This window comes from Cygnus atratus, chromosome 1, assembly GCF_013377495.2.
Source record: "Cygnus atratus isolate AKBS03 ecotype Queensland, Australia chromosome 1, CAtr_DNAZoo_HiC_assembly, whole genome shotgun sequence".
NCBI classification, from domain to species: Eukaryota; Metazoa; Chordata; class Aves; order Anseriformes; family Anatidae; genus Cygnus; species Cygnus atratus.
In genome coordinates this window covers 25,416,209-25,431,466 of record NC_066362.1, presented here as the reverse complement: position 1 = coordinate 25,431,466, position 15,258 = coordinate 25,416,209, and positions in this window count along the sequence as shown.

Below are 15,258 nucleotides of genomic sequence, written 5' to 3'. Positions count from 1 at the left end.
ATGCTACAATTGAATTTATGGTGACTGCTGCTACAATTTCTTTGTCCAGCAAATTAGTCGCTGTTCAAATTTTTATGCCAGCTTGTACCATATGATGTTCCCTGGAGTCTGGACTGTTTTTCCAGTTTTCTGGACAGACTGAGTTTTGCTAAAGTGATTACATTTCCTTGACTTCATCAAATTAAGAAGTTTTTCCTGGATAACCACTTTTCTTCATGCACGTGGAAGTAAGACTTCCAGCTAAAGTTAGTAAAGAGTAGCACCAACTCATTTTCCTGTTACACAATTGCTTTCACTGGAGCAGAAAGAACAAAATATCCTCACATATTTGTTTCCATCCCAGGATTTAAAGTGCTCTTGTAGTCAATATTTGTTTCATGAATCACCTTTTTTAAACCACAGACCTTTTTTATAGCTTGCCTGTATAAGACAGCATTATAACAGTAATTTTTAATAATTGTATTTTTCTAGCACCACCTGCTGAAAATGAGACACCTGCTCTCCATATCTATTTCCATTCCTCTTATTTTTTTTCCCGCATGCCTTTCCTTTACTATCACCAAAAAACATATTCTGTATCAAGATTTTTCAAAGTTTTCAAATAAATGTAAAATATTATCCTATTATAATTTTTAAAGCATATACACATTTTCCTTAGAAAAAATTGTCTCTAAAAAATCCACTCATTTCTACTTTACACGGCACATTCTTTGTGTGTGTCTGTGCGTATAAATATTATATTGAAAACTATTTTTCATAATTTGTTCTCTGATCCAATATCCTTTTTCAATATATTTTAAAATGCCTCTGTTTTCTCTGACTACTAGTTTCTCTTCACCGATTTAGGATTAAAAATCTTCATCTTCCTTTGGTGGTGAATAATGAGGAAGGAAACAGATGTTTTTCCTTTAAGATGAAACCTTATTATTTTATCATCAGTGACCCTTGTAGTGAAGTATACCAGGCTATTTTGGTTTGATTTGGCTTTGCTTAGGTTTTCATCCAGAACATTTGTCATTGTTATAACTGAAAAAGCGTCATTTAAGTGGTCACACAATACTCCTCACTATTATCTGGTGCTAGTAAATAACACCAATAACCTGATAACCTGATCCAGTATAAGAAAGATCAAGGTAACGTAATTTAGGACAGATTTCCAGTGCAATCTATAAAACTTTATTACCTTTAAGGCAGATCTAAGAACTGAAACCTTAGTTAATACTTGTACTGATCCATATTTACATTTAGCCTTTTTTTTTTTTTCCTAACACTTGAAAATATTTTTATTGCAAACCTGTAGTCAAACTTATGGGTCAAAAATCCCAGTCTCAGTCATTTAAATTGCAAGTTCCACTCTACCCCTGTTCAAATTAAGGTTTTTTGTTTGTTTGTCTTAAAAGTGAGAAGATAAAATGAAAAGTATATGTGACATTCCTTTGGATAAAACTGATCATAAAATCACAGGTGCCAAACCACAGATATGTCTAAACTGTAAATTAACATCACTGTGTTTGACTTGAGAGGTTTTGATAATGAATTCAGACTTCAGTACAATGTGAGTGCACTGAGTTTTGCAGAATGCTAAGCAGAGATCAACAGAAAACAGGGGAATTTGTGCATGCATTAAAACCACTGCAAGTTTCAGAGTATATCAAATTGAGGCTAGGATCCTATGAGTGAGTACTTACAGTTTCTAGCTTCTGCATTAACCATTGCACTTGAATTAAACACACAAAAATATAAAAGTCTATGCTGTGAAATAGATAATTGTAAACAATTTGCAAGTGCCTTTTCTGATAAGAGCGCCACAGATCCTGTAACTACATAACAGACTGAAAACAACCTGCTTTTGTGCAGCTAGCTAAATTCTAAGAATGTATATTTTTGAATATCAGCCAGTTCACAATCAGCTGATATTACTCAGTTCAGATATATATTTTATGTAACCTGGAAGCTGAACAACAAATCATGGTTTTGTTTTATTTTTTCTTCAGTTTCCAATTGGAAAAAATTGTCTTTCCAGCTTAGTCAGACTCATTCTGCTGATAAGGGGGAATAAGAATGACATGAAGCATTATGTTTCAGTAGAATCTTAAATGAACATAGAAAACAATACATTTTGGGGGGATAATAGCAAAAAAAAAAAAATCTCTGAAAAATCCTTATGTGTAAACCTGACCTTCTACAATATTATACACGTAACCTTATAACCCCATTTTAAGTCTGTAACCTGAGTTTCTGAAAGGACTGTGTATCCTTCATTAAACCAAAGATCCTACGGAGAAAATATTTATACTCATTTACATGGATTTACCCATACATGTGTATCTATATTAATACACAAATATATAAACAACTAAAAGGACCATTTGTGATGAAAAACCTCAATTTGGGACTCTCCTGGTCTCCTAGCTACTCTGTAGCATGGTAAGAATATACATTAGTAAAGAAAAAAGATGAAGTAGTGTCCTTCATGAAATGACTGACAAAATAGTTGAAGTTTGGTTTGGGTGAAAGAAGGGAAGAAAGTGTATGGAATTGGTATAGAAAAATAATGAAACTCTAGATGAAAATTGAATATTACAGGTAGCTGGACACTAGAAAAGAAATGTTCTATCTATTGTGAGCATAATAGCAATGTTCTCTGTGTGCTAAAATAAATTTGGTTGAGGTATCAGTATATCCTTACTAAGATCAGTTTCAGACAGTAAAAGTTTATGAACACACACAAAATTTACTAATCTAATCTATGCTAAAAATGTTTTTAAACAACATGATTTTTGGCTAAAAATAATTAAACTTTGTGTTATGAACCCATCACCAGAGAAAATGGACATGAGAATCTAAAGTAACATATATTAAATACCGACATTTTCTATCCAGTTGTTGTTGCCCAACTGGCAGAGATAAAGAGAAAAAAGCAAAGACAAAATCCCCCAAAGGTTTTGTAAATTTAAAAAGTAATATGGATTGTAATTTGGTTGTAAATATGAAGCTTTAAAAATCCCATAATGGAAGCTGTTAGAAAACACAGATGAGGATATTGAAATTACTAAGATTCTTGCTTCACAATCCTATGTTTGCAACTCTTCATCCAGTCCATGCTCATAAATATATTTTTTACCTACCAATGCCCCAGCTCTGAGTCTCCCAATTTTCTTTCTGTTTAAGTCACTGTGTGACTTGTGATTACTGTGACTTTCTTAGCCTTTCCATTGAATGTACTCAAATTTATTTCAGTTCAGAATGCAGTAATACATGTACAGTCACACTACAAAGATGCTTCCTTCTCTGCTTCCTACCTTCTTCATATGTTTCACATCTTCAGGATTATGGTCTCCAAATACACTTTTTTTTTTTTTCCTCACATTTTTTCTGTAATGGACTTGTCTCTTGTTGATTTACAAGTCACTTGGTTTCCAGATGAAGAATGGAGAAAATAGGCACTGAATTCTTATAAATTGCTGTGGTATCTATCTGACATGATCTAACACTGGCCTTCATCTTATCAGGTCCCGCTCACCTTTTAAAATGTAGTCCTTATCCTCTGCTTTATATCTCATACCTAACCAGTAAAACAAACAAACAAAAAGTTCTTTCTTCTCTCTGCACTCTGTATTTGCCCATTTATTTTGTTGCTTTTTATTTCAACTGTATGCAGCATAGAAGAGTTGTGGATATTACACAGCCATCATTCAGCTAAACATTTGCACATCTTACATGTAGGATATCACCTCTGCTTGTATACAGAGATCCTACAATAAAAGATGAGGTGATCTGTGGCAAGGTCAATCCTCTGCAATGTCTGCAAGCCTCACTACTGCACAGCTTCTGCCAAAACTCACCAGTTGCCAAAACCACCAGTATCATCCTAAGAATTATGACATAAATTCAATATGTTAAGCCAAGCAGTGATGCCAAATAATCAAACTGTTTTGTCTCAGCATGTTTATAACCCAGAACTGGTTGAAGCATGCATTGTCCTACATTCCCCTTTTTGTCATAGGAACAGAGAAAGAAAGCCCACTGATTCATCCTTCTCTAACACTTGAATTGCTTAATGTAAAAAAATGTTGACAAACCAAACAAAAAGACATGAAAGTATTGACACTTGTACTTTTATATGTGTTCTTCTTTGTACTTTTATATGTTCTTAGTTTTTGTTTGTTTGTTGGTTTGTTTTCCTAATGTATTTAACTGTAAATTTTCCCTAATTTATGAAGTTATTAGAAATATAAAAATATGTCTGTTATGTTATTGGCATTTATCATCTAATTTATCCACTAGTAATATATCCAATATATTCTAGCTTTTGCTGATTCAGAGACTTTAATTTGTATTTATGAACAAAAACAGAAGATGCATACTATTTAGTAGTATATACTGGATATTGCAAAGGCACTACATCATGTTTGCTTCTTTTTTCAAATATGATTGATTTTAATATTGTGCAAGGATACTTTCTTTTTGACAATATGCAGCCATTACAACTCAACTTTGCTTTAATGTACTTTGTTTTTAGAAGCCTAGATTTACTAAGTATATATTTTTTATTCTCATTTTAACAGAGAAAACTGGGAAGCTAACTCCTCTTAGTGGAGATGGATGTCAGTAACTATGATATTATTTTTTTTAGCAAGAATATAGAACTTAAATGTTTGAATCCTTACAGTACTTCACACATTCTTTACTCAGAAAAGCTCTTTATGTCAGAAATTTACCTGAGGACACTTAAGTAAAAACTTTCCAAGGCAGAGAGCTACGTGCAGTCCTGATTTCTGATAGTTTAAGATTCTATATGGTCTTGTAAGTGAATTGAATTGTTTTTCATTCCTTTCAACAGGATTTGAGCAGACACAGATGGCTAGGTATTTGCATAACATCGATATCCACTTTGATATTTCTACTATCATTTTCCCACACTGCTGAGAAACATCATCTTGAGTATCTGAACCGAAGGACACCTACACTGCTTTTCTGAACTTGGCCACCATGATTTAACTTATAACACACCTTCATCCATGGTGGCAGGATGCATGAGGCTAAATGCATTATAACTCATAACGCTTTTCTTCCTCATGCTCATGCAGTTTCATGAACAGGCCACAAGTAAAGTCTCAGTGAAATTAAGTTAGAAAACAAGCAATCAAACAACACACAAGAAATCGTGCAGCACTTCTCTGCCTCTTTTGAATTGTTTCTCAAAGTATATTTAAAATCAGCATTTCCAGTATACTTTTTAAACTTCTAGCTGAAAATCTCTTCACTTTTGGCAATGTGTCTTTGCTCTTCATATTAAAATGTGTGCATGTACTATAATCTTGTACAAAATTGTTAATGAATTAGTGTGACAAGATCTCACCATGAAACTTTGCCAGCGTGAATTACTTAGCTTGCTTCCAAGTCTTTGCTCCTTCCTCATTCTATAAAACTATCATAACTGACATTTCTAATGTCAGCCTCACTGTCATGATGGCCTCTCCATCACTGCGGCCTCACCTCAAGTACTGTGTACAGTTCTGGCAGGAATGTGAGACTCTTGGAGAGTGTCCAGAGGAGGGCAATGAAGATGGTGAAGGGCCTAGAGGTGAAGACGTATGAGGAGCAGCTGAGGTCACTTGGCCTGTTCAGTCTGGAAAGAGGAGGCTGAGGGGAGACCTCATCACGGTCTACAGCTTCCTCACGAGAGGGAGCGGAGGGGCAGGCGCTGATCTATTCTCTTTAGTGACCAGTGGTAGGACCCACAGGAATGGTGTCAAGCTGCGACAGGGGATGTTCAGGCTGGATATCAGGAAGAGGTTCTTGCACCAAGAGAGTTGTCGCACACTGGAACAGTCTCCCCAGGGACGTAGTCATGGCACCAAGCCTGTCGGAGTTCAAGTGTTTGGACTGCACAGTTGTCATATGGTCTGAATTTTTCGGTAGACCTGTGTGGTGCCAGGAGTCGGACTCGATGATCCTTATGGGTCCCTTCCAACTTGGGATATTCTATAATTCCATGTTTTGTGATTCTGCGGTCCATTATAAATGAGAAGAAAATCAAAGCATATTAAAATTAAGAATTAAGTGATAAAATATTGAAGTGAGGATGGATGGGAAATTATACTAGTTTACGCCATGATTAGATCATTCCTTGCTTACCTCCACAATTAATTTTATAGTTCATTTTGGACCAAATATATATATATATATACGTATATATATACATATATATTTCTCCAAGTACACTACTTGAGCAGATGCTTTGTTTTCTTTTTCACTCCCCAAAAAACACAGAGCAGAGGTCATCTTTTAACATCAAGTACATGCTTCCAGTGGGACCAATTTCTAGAAACTGAAGGGCCTAGGTGCTGGTGGGGTGTTCTGTCTTTTTCCTAAGTGTCAAATAGCTAATAGCAACTTTCTTGTCTGAGTCAGATAATTCTTAAGCTTTTGCTAACTTTACAGCTGGTTCTACACTTTCCTGCTGTCTGAGAAGGTAAGTTCCCTAGAGGAAGGCAAAATAGATACTTTGCTCTTTTATTATTATTATGATTATTATGATTATGTAGGTGTTTAGAAGCAGTAATAGCAGCTTGATGCCATTGAAAAATTCTTCAGAGCCAAGAGAAAGAAAAAAAAATAGTGTTTTCTCTAGATGCACAGCAGAGCAAAATTAAATATCAAATACCCTGCCTGAGAGCCATAATTTCTTTTCCATGGTTTGAGGGGTTTATAATTCTTAAATTTCCCATGTTAGTCACAAACACTTAAGCTGACACTTTGGGCCCAATTTATTCCTGTGGATGTCACATGAGAAATATTAGTGCTTTGACTTAAAACTTGGTTGCACTGGAGTTGCTTCATAGCCTTGCAGCCACCACAAATTATGCACACATCTGAATGTATTACTGTGGAAAATCTTGTCCTATTCTTGCAAACAATTATACATGTTACCTTCCCACATTTTTCTCAATGAGTGACTAGACTTGCAGTATGCTGGAACAACTTACTGCACAATAGTAGCTGTGCTCTTAGATATGTTTTTAAACCTTGAGAGATTCTAAACTCTTAGATGATCTTCATTTTGATACCTAGATTTCATGAATAAATTTGACGTTTCTTTAGAATACAGAAAAAGCACAACTAGAAAAATAAAGTTGTTTGAAAAGGAATGCCAATAAGTCTTGAGGCAGAACAATACTGTGGACAGTATGTTCAGATTTTCTTTCCTTCTTTCTCCCCTTCCTAACATCAGTTGTCTTTTTTTTTTTTTTTTTTTTCACTTGAAAGGTGTGGTGTATTACAAGAGTGCACAATATGAGTTTCTGGAAAAATCTAAAGGACTATTTCTGCTTGCATGACAAGGTAGGCTACCAGCATCCTGGGCTGCACTAGTAGGAGTATTGCAGTAGGTTAAAGGAATAGGATCCCTCCCCTCCGCTCAGCATGGATCAGGGAAATGGATCTGCAGCATCCTTGCCTCTTTTGGGCTGCTGGATTTAGCCCAATTCCCTGATACTTCTCAGATGCTATTTCATGAACAGTTTATGTTCTTTATTTTGGTTATTACTCAGCCCATGCACTTGGTTTGACAGTGTTTAATGTTAGCAGTGATGAAATGAGCTCTTATTAAGAAAACATTTCTGACAGGAATGTAAACATACACTGAAGCAGGTGTTCCTACTGGTGTACCCATCACCCACTGATGCGTCTTCTAAATTTCAGATCTTATTCACATACTTGCCAGAAATCTATATGTAAAAAAGGCTTAAAGTGCTGTTATAACTCCTATTGAAATCAGAGGCTGTCCCATATTTAACTATTCTGAACTGAACTTATGCAGGCTTGTCCTTTTTTTCACTAACTTTTTGGAATGTTTTTCACTGTAAATAAAAATTCAATTTCCCCTTTCTTCTTACTCTCAGTAGGTTTCAATATTAGATTTCAATATGTTATAAAAGATAAATCAGATTCTAACCTCTCAAGCGTCTTGCTTTGCTTTAGACTTATTCATAATTTCCAAAATATGTCATATGTGAACTCAGGCCTCCCTGTCCCTTTGCCATATTTGCCTCCTTCTCAGTAACAACAGGATAAAAAAAATATTTCATTTATAGATCTGTCACCACTACCTTCATCTAAGTTCTTCATAGCAGCATGTATTTTCACCCTGATGAATTTATAATCTCATCCTTTTTCTTATTAGGAAAAGCCAGCCTTCTATTTAATTGGACTTGTTTAATTTTGCATTTAGAGAGGTAAATGTCAAGTCAGCAGCAGTGAGGAGAAAAAATAATGAGAAGAATTCCAAAATTGAGAAGAGAAAAGAGAAATTCTGTTTCCAATGAGGACAGTGGAAAGAATCCGTTTTCCACAGAGGCAAGATGTCACCTCAGGTTGCTGCTAAGAAAACATCCAGATGGCTTCCTCTTTCTTCTCTGTGACTTTCTAACAGGTCATCCTAAATTGTTTCACTTCTCTATTTTTAGTTCATTCATTATTCCTTTTCATCTCCCTCTGTGGTGAGAAAGGGACAGGTCTGGTGTCAGTGGAAGCAATTTGAAATGAATAGATGTGCTAGCTGACCTCTTCAAAGCCACATCACAAGACAACATTTACTGCCACTATTTATGTTCCACTCAGACGATTCAAGCTCTTAAATGACTTCAAGACAAAACTATCATTTGGAGGTTACTGCTGCAGCTTGTCCTACACTATTACTCTCTAGGCTAGAAAGTTGTTTGCTTGTCACCAAAAAGTGGATTTTGGTTTTCAGTTGTTGCTGATCATAAAAAATAGTCAGATTTTCAAGACTGATTGACAACAGTTAAGTCTTTAGTTTGTTTATTAGTCAGTTTAGTTTATTGTCACAAAAATTGCTTAGGGAAAAAAATAAATCAAATATAGATCAGCTTTACTTTGACAGCTAAATTAAATTAATACAATGTAACATAATTAGATTTTTGTATGAGATAGAATGATTTTTTTAAAGGGTTGTTTTCAATAATTCCATTCTAACTAAGTCCATGAATCATCCAGAATCAACAACAGATAAAAGTTTGTAACAGCTCTAAATGCAATGCAGATCTGTTAACCCATTTCCCTTGGGGCAAACATTCAGTGTTCTCTTCGTGTATTGTAGAGTTTAATATTTAGATAAGGTTTGGTCTACTTTTACTGTATTCTTTAATTTTGTTCAGACTCTCTTTGTGTACATTTACCAAATTATTTTATTATTTCTTTTTATTTTCCAGTAATTCCATAAAGTTCTTTCTACTTGACTATTTTCTATACTTTTCCTGTTTCCTGTTACATGTTTTACAGTGTAAATACTAGGTAGGATATGTAACCTTCTTATTTGGTAATTAAACAAACAAACAAACAAACAAAAAAACACTCAGATGCAACCTATATCATGTTCCGCATGACAGCTGGGCTGAAAAATCTTTCCTTTTGGATCTGGGTTGCAGACAGATTGCATTGCTACCGGGGTAGTTACATGTAGGTAAGGAGACAAACTTAGAGATAAATATGCCAATGAAGATCTGAGTATCTGATAGAAGACCCAACCGTAATAGACATGTGGAAAAAAAGTTTCAGTGAGATTCCAATTTAACCAATAAATGACTATTTGCTGAACAACTGAAGTATGACCAAAAAGAAGCTGATAAAGAATGGGCAGTTGCACTGTACTTTGACAAGTTGAATTTGATAGGGAGTTGCAGTATACTAAAAACCACAGGAGAAAAACTGAATGATGACACAAAGACAGGGAAGTAGAAGAGGCACAGAATACCAAAACTCAAAAGTATATCGAACCCAGGATATCCTACCTGTATGAAAATCACATTTAGGCAATGATATATATCATAAGATGAGACAAGTCTCTCCCCAGCTTTGTCTACATCCCACTTGACTGCATTGCACCCTCCACTACCTGTCAGGTTAAACATCCATATGGCTAAATTAATGTGAGAGGAATCCTACACACTGTAACAACCAGTACAAGTCTTAGTAAAACATAGTGTACAAGAGAGCTTACAAGAAGTGTGTGGATGCCTAATTCCCTCAGTATTCCCACCCCAGAAGTATGTGCTCAGTGTCATCAAGAAAATCACAACATCCTTAGGGAAATACCTCTCTCTTCTCATGTGCCGTCCCCACCCTCCAAATTAGATGTAATGGTACAGAAGATGACAAATGGGCAACAAAACAGAAAGCAATGATACATTTCAAATTTTAAATTGATCATTGGTGGACATGTCAGTGTTAACTAACATAGTGTTAGAAAGCCAAAGATAAAGTGATAAAACATGAAGCTTGTATAAACAAGTTTATGACCACTTAAGAATGATACGAACTAGGTGTCCAGCTATTTGAAGAAAAAGATACAAATAGAAATAGAGAAAGAACAGGATTACTATTAACTAACTACAAAATTAAAAGTTTTTCAAGGTTTTGGCAACTGTCATCTAAAATACAAGTCAGCCCTTAATTCATGCCTCTAAATTCTCTTTTGTCGCTAAGAAACAGAGAGATGGATAAGGACTTCACTCTGTGAGAAACTAAGTTGTGTTTTTGCAGTAGAGAACTACTTTTCGGTATTCCAAGGTAGCTGTGTAGTCATAGTAAGGAGAAATACTAAGTAGATAAGTGGACAGTAGAAGGCCTCACTGTTCCAAAATAAGGTGGAAGCTTGAGAAAAACAGGATGAGCAGTGTGGGAACAGTAAAACAAAGATCACAGGTTCTCAGAACATAAGAAAGGGGAAAAAAGGGGAAAAGGGAGAAATTAAAGGGTTGAAAAAAGAAAAATTGTACATATATGGTATAGAGGAGCATCGAGTAGCTTGTGAACCTGTAGTACTCAGCCAATGAGGAAACAGGGGAGGTGATCAGGTGTCAGGTAATAGGGAATAAAAGGTTATGATTTGTTTACTATAATGCACTCCTACTTGGCAGGATGCCCGCCATTGCAATTGCAAATAAAATAGCTTCACAGAAGATCCTGTCTGAAGAAAATTGTTGAGATTTTTCTCACAACTCTGGGAGTAAAATAATCTGCAGAAGACTCAATATCCTAAGATTAATAATATGAACACCAGTCTATACAAAGTTGTACCTCTACATCATAGCAAAGAGTATAAGAATAAGAACTAAGGAGGCTCCAGACTCAAGAGTCTGTGATAGAAAAATGCTAGAAAAACAAACAAACAAACAAGCAAACAAAAAACTGTACAGTTAGCTGACTCTAATATCTGAGCTCTGCTGTCCCTTTGTGGAAAAGACAGATCACACATCTGCAGCAAAGATTGATGTTCACAAATATGAATGAATGAATGAATGAATGGCATTAAAGTACCCTTATTATGCCCTTATCATATTTTAACAGCTGATGACCATATTCTACAGTCATTGAAAATATTTCATCTTTTGGGAGGGAAGGTAGAAAATTTGCCATTTTTCCCAAGAATATCTTTCAGCTGACACCTACTGTAGCATAATATATCCAAGTCCTGGGACATAGAAGTACTGGAATAATTATACTTCCTAATGCCTATTACCAATATGTCAAGAAAGAAACACAGATTAAAAAAAAAAAGACAATTCTGAAGTAGCTGAATGTGCTCTTTTATTATTATTATTATTAATGTACTAGGCTGAATAAATTATTTTACATAAAAGTATATGCAAAATATTTGTTATATTTGCGTGTAGAAAGAACAGAAATTGAATCATTAGGTGGTTTCACTTTAAAGAAGCAGTCTGGGGTCAGGAATGGGAAGAAATAGAGGGAAGGATCTACAGTAGCACATATTCTACTAGGTAACTTTAACTGGAACTCAGCCCTCTTGTAAGCCACACACTCAGGGCAATTCCTGAATACCAAACCCGTCGGGAAATTTATTTGTGCAAGGATTCAGAATTTTGTAGTAATTATGGTAAAACTCTTTTGTTGTTTGTTTGTTTTCCAAATATTATTTCTGCCTTTCTATTTTTGTGTGTGTATATGCTTACATGGATATATTTATACACACACAGACACATAGGTACGACTGTTTATGTCCTTTAACAGGAATAGCTTACTTCAATCAGGGAGCTCTCAGACATTTTCAGCTTAATAATAAGCTATTACTAGCACGTTTAAGAAGTGAGATTCCTATTATGCAGCGTGGAAAGGGCTGAGATCTGCAAAATCCTTGTTCCCCATTATGTAACTAGGGAGATGAATACAGACTATTTCTTCATTGAGTAAGATGGCACTTCTCATTACATGATAAGCATCACATGTTCTTCTCATACAATCTGGGACTGGGCAGAGTCAAGCTGTGTCTGACAAGCTGCATCACAAAACATGTAGCAATGGTGCTTCAGACTTGAGCTAATTTTCACACATGGAAAATTAGATTAGCCCACCATTGCAGTGGTAGGTTAATCAAATATATCTGAGTAAACCATTGTTGTGGTTTAGCCCGGCTGGCAGTCAAACACCACACAGCCATTCGCTCACCCTCCCCCCTCCCTCTCCGGGATGGGGGGAGAAACGGGAAAGTGAAGTCTGTGAGTTGAGATAAAGACAGTTTATTAAGACAGGGAAAAGAATAACAATAACAATAATAATAATAATAATAATAGTATTAATAGTAATAATGTGTACGAAATAAGTGATGCACAATGCAATTGCTCACCACCCGTTGACCGATGCCCAGCCTATCCCCGAGCAGCCGCCCCCCCCCCCACCCCCCCACCCCGGCTAGCCACCCCTATATATTGTTCAGCATGACGTCAGATGGTATGGAATACCCCTTTGGCCAGTTGGGGTCAGCTGTCCTGGGTCTGTCCCCTCCCAGCTCCTGCTGCATCCCTAGCCTGCTCGCTAGCAGGACAGAGCGAGAAGCTGAAAAGTCCTTGGCTTGGTGTAAGCACTGCCTCTACAACAATTAAAACATCAGCGTGTTATCAGCGCTCTTCTCATTCTAATCCAAAACATAGCACCCTGCCAGCTACTAGGAGGAAAATTAACTCTGTCCTACCTGAAACCAGGACAACCATATATTGCAGAACTGACAGAATTCATCACTTGTCTGTATGAGAAATACCAATTCATTAGAACAGTTTCTATTTAGTGTGTTTTTCCAGAGGCTTCCTTCTGTACAGGAGGCAGTTCCTTTACTAGGATGCAATACATCTTCCCAGAAAGAAAGTTGCACAGTCACATTTACTAACCACAGCTCTCTTATTTAATCTTTTCAGTAATGCTGTCCTGCAATTAGCTTTATTTCTCTTTTCTCTTATAATATTAATATTAATAATAAACGGTAAATAAATAATTAAATAAATAAAAATCACATGGGAATTATTGTTTCCATCATGTAAAATGGAACGGTATCATGTAACAGTGAAGAGGGATCATATCCAACTGTGCTACACAGATTTTGCATATGCATAGTTTGGAGTCCCTCCTGCTGAGTTAATACAAGCAACAACAACAACAACAAAAGCATATATGGAGAACTCCCTAAAGAAAAAGAATATAGGAATGGAATATAAGCCCATAGAAAAGCAACAGGATGCAACATTAAATATTTGAAAAACATACTCAGGCAACATCATAAACTAAGGTAATTAGTTGAATGCATTGATTTCATTAAGCCATATTATCAGAAGTCCAAACCCATCCTTATTTTTTAATAGATAACAAGTATGAAATTTATGGAAGGTGTTAAGTAAACTGTCATGTAGATTTTGGTTCCTTTTTTGTTGTTGTTGTTGTTGTTTTAAAATCTTAATTTTGCTAGACAAAGAGCTAAGGTTATATAACTAAGAACTTAGAATTAATTAAGAACTAAGAATTAATGTATATTGACATGACTAGATGATCAGACTATGTCCAGTTTTATGGCACTGTTCTGGACTTGAGTTAAGGCTGTCATTTTATTTTGTTTTGTTTCATTCTGTTTTTCACAATTATAGAATTGCTGATACTTATTCCTGTCTTTGCAACCAACCAAGGAAGAGTCTTTGTCTCAGGTGATATCTTTGCTAAATAGAATAAAAGTCACTTTGCCCTTTGGGTGACTTTGAGCATCTAAAAAGTACATTGTCAGCAGTATTTTACCCATGACCTTTTCACTTCTATTTGTAATTATTTTTCCTCTCCTTTTCCATTTTTTTTTTCTTTCTTTATGGGTCTTTTTTATTATTATTTTTTCCTATAACATTCAAAAAATGCAACTTCAGGAAATCAAATTATCACAGTGAGATCTAAGCAATTTCTTTTGAATCCCATAAAGTAACCAAGGTATTCTTCACCTTACTTTATGGTAGTTAGAAAGTTCAAACGGATCAGTGAGGGAACTGACAGTTTCTCAAAAAATGGGTTTATAGAATACAACTGAAAGTCTGATGCAAAATTCTAATTTTAAATCAATGGAGGAAGAGAGTAATGCTTTTTTTTGCCCCATACAGAACATTTTCCTATAATTTCCCTACCATTTATTTTGAGCTGTTGCTTTTCACTTCATGACGTTGCCTGTTTTTAAAATTAGCTTTCCTGGAATTTGCAGAGGTTACGCTGATCTATATATGGAACAGAACAGAGCTCTTGCATTTTTATTTTATTATTTTATTTTATTTTATTTTATTTTATTTTATTTTATTTTATTTTATTATTTTATTTTAAGGAAGACTTTTAAGGCAGAGTTTCTGCTTAAATATAAACTACAATTTACAGCTGATGACTCAACTCTGCAATCCTTATTTATAGGAAAACAAACAAACAAACAAACAAAACCCTGTCAGAGTGCTAACATTCCCTAAGCAAGAACTGTGGTAAGAATTCGTCCCCTAATTTTATTTTTTTATTTTTTTATTATTATTTATTTATTATTATTATTATTATTATTTATTTTATAATTAATTTAAGGTATCTATTATAAACCAGTCACCAAGACTACCTTATAAATCCAGTGGAAACTGACAGGATTTGTCAAAAACGCATTCTTGTCTCTTTAATCCCACTGAAGCCAATGGAAAGGCAAAGGCTCTTTCAAAGTTTAACTTGGATGCTCTGAATCACTTTCTAGAGGAGTGTCTAGCCCTTCATTGAGTGTTGTGAAATCTGCTGGGATATTAGTCTCATTACAGAATATCCCCTGGGGCATGTCTATAGATAACACTCTCATCCATCTTTACCTCAGAGATCTGTTTTAAGACAGAATTAATTGCCTGCTGGGGTGCCTCTATCCTTTCTGTGAGCATAAAAAGATCTGAGGGC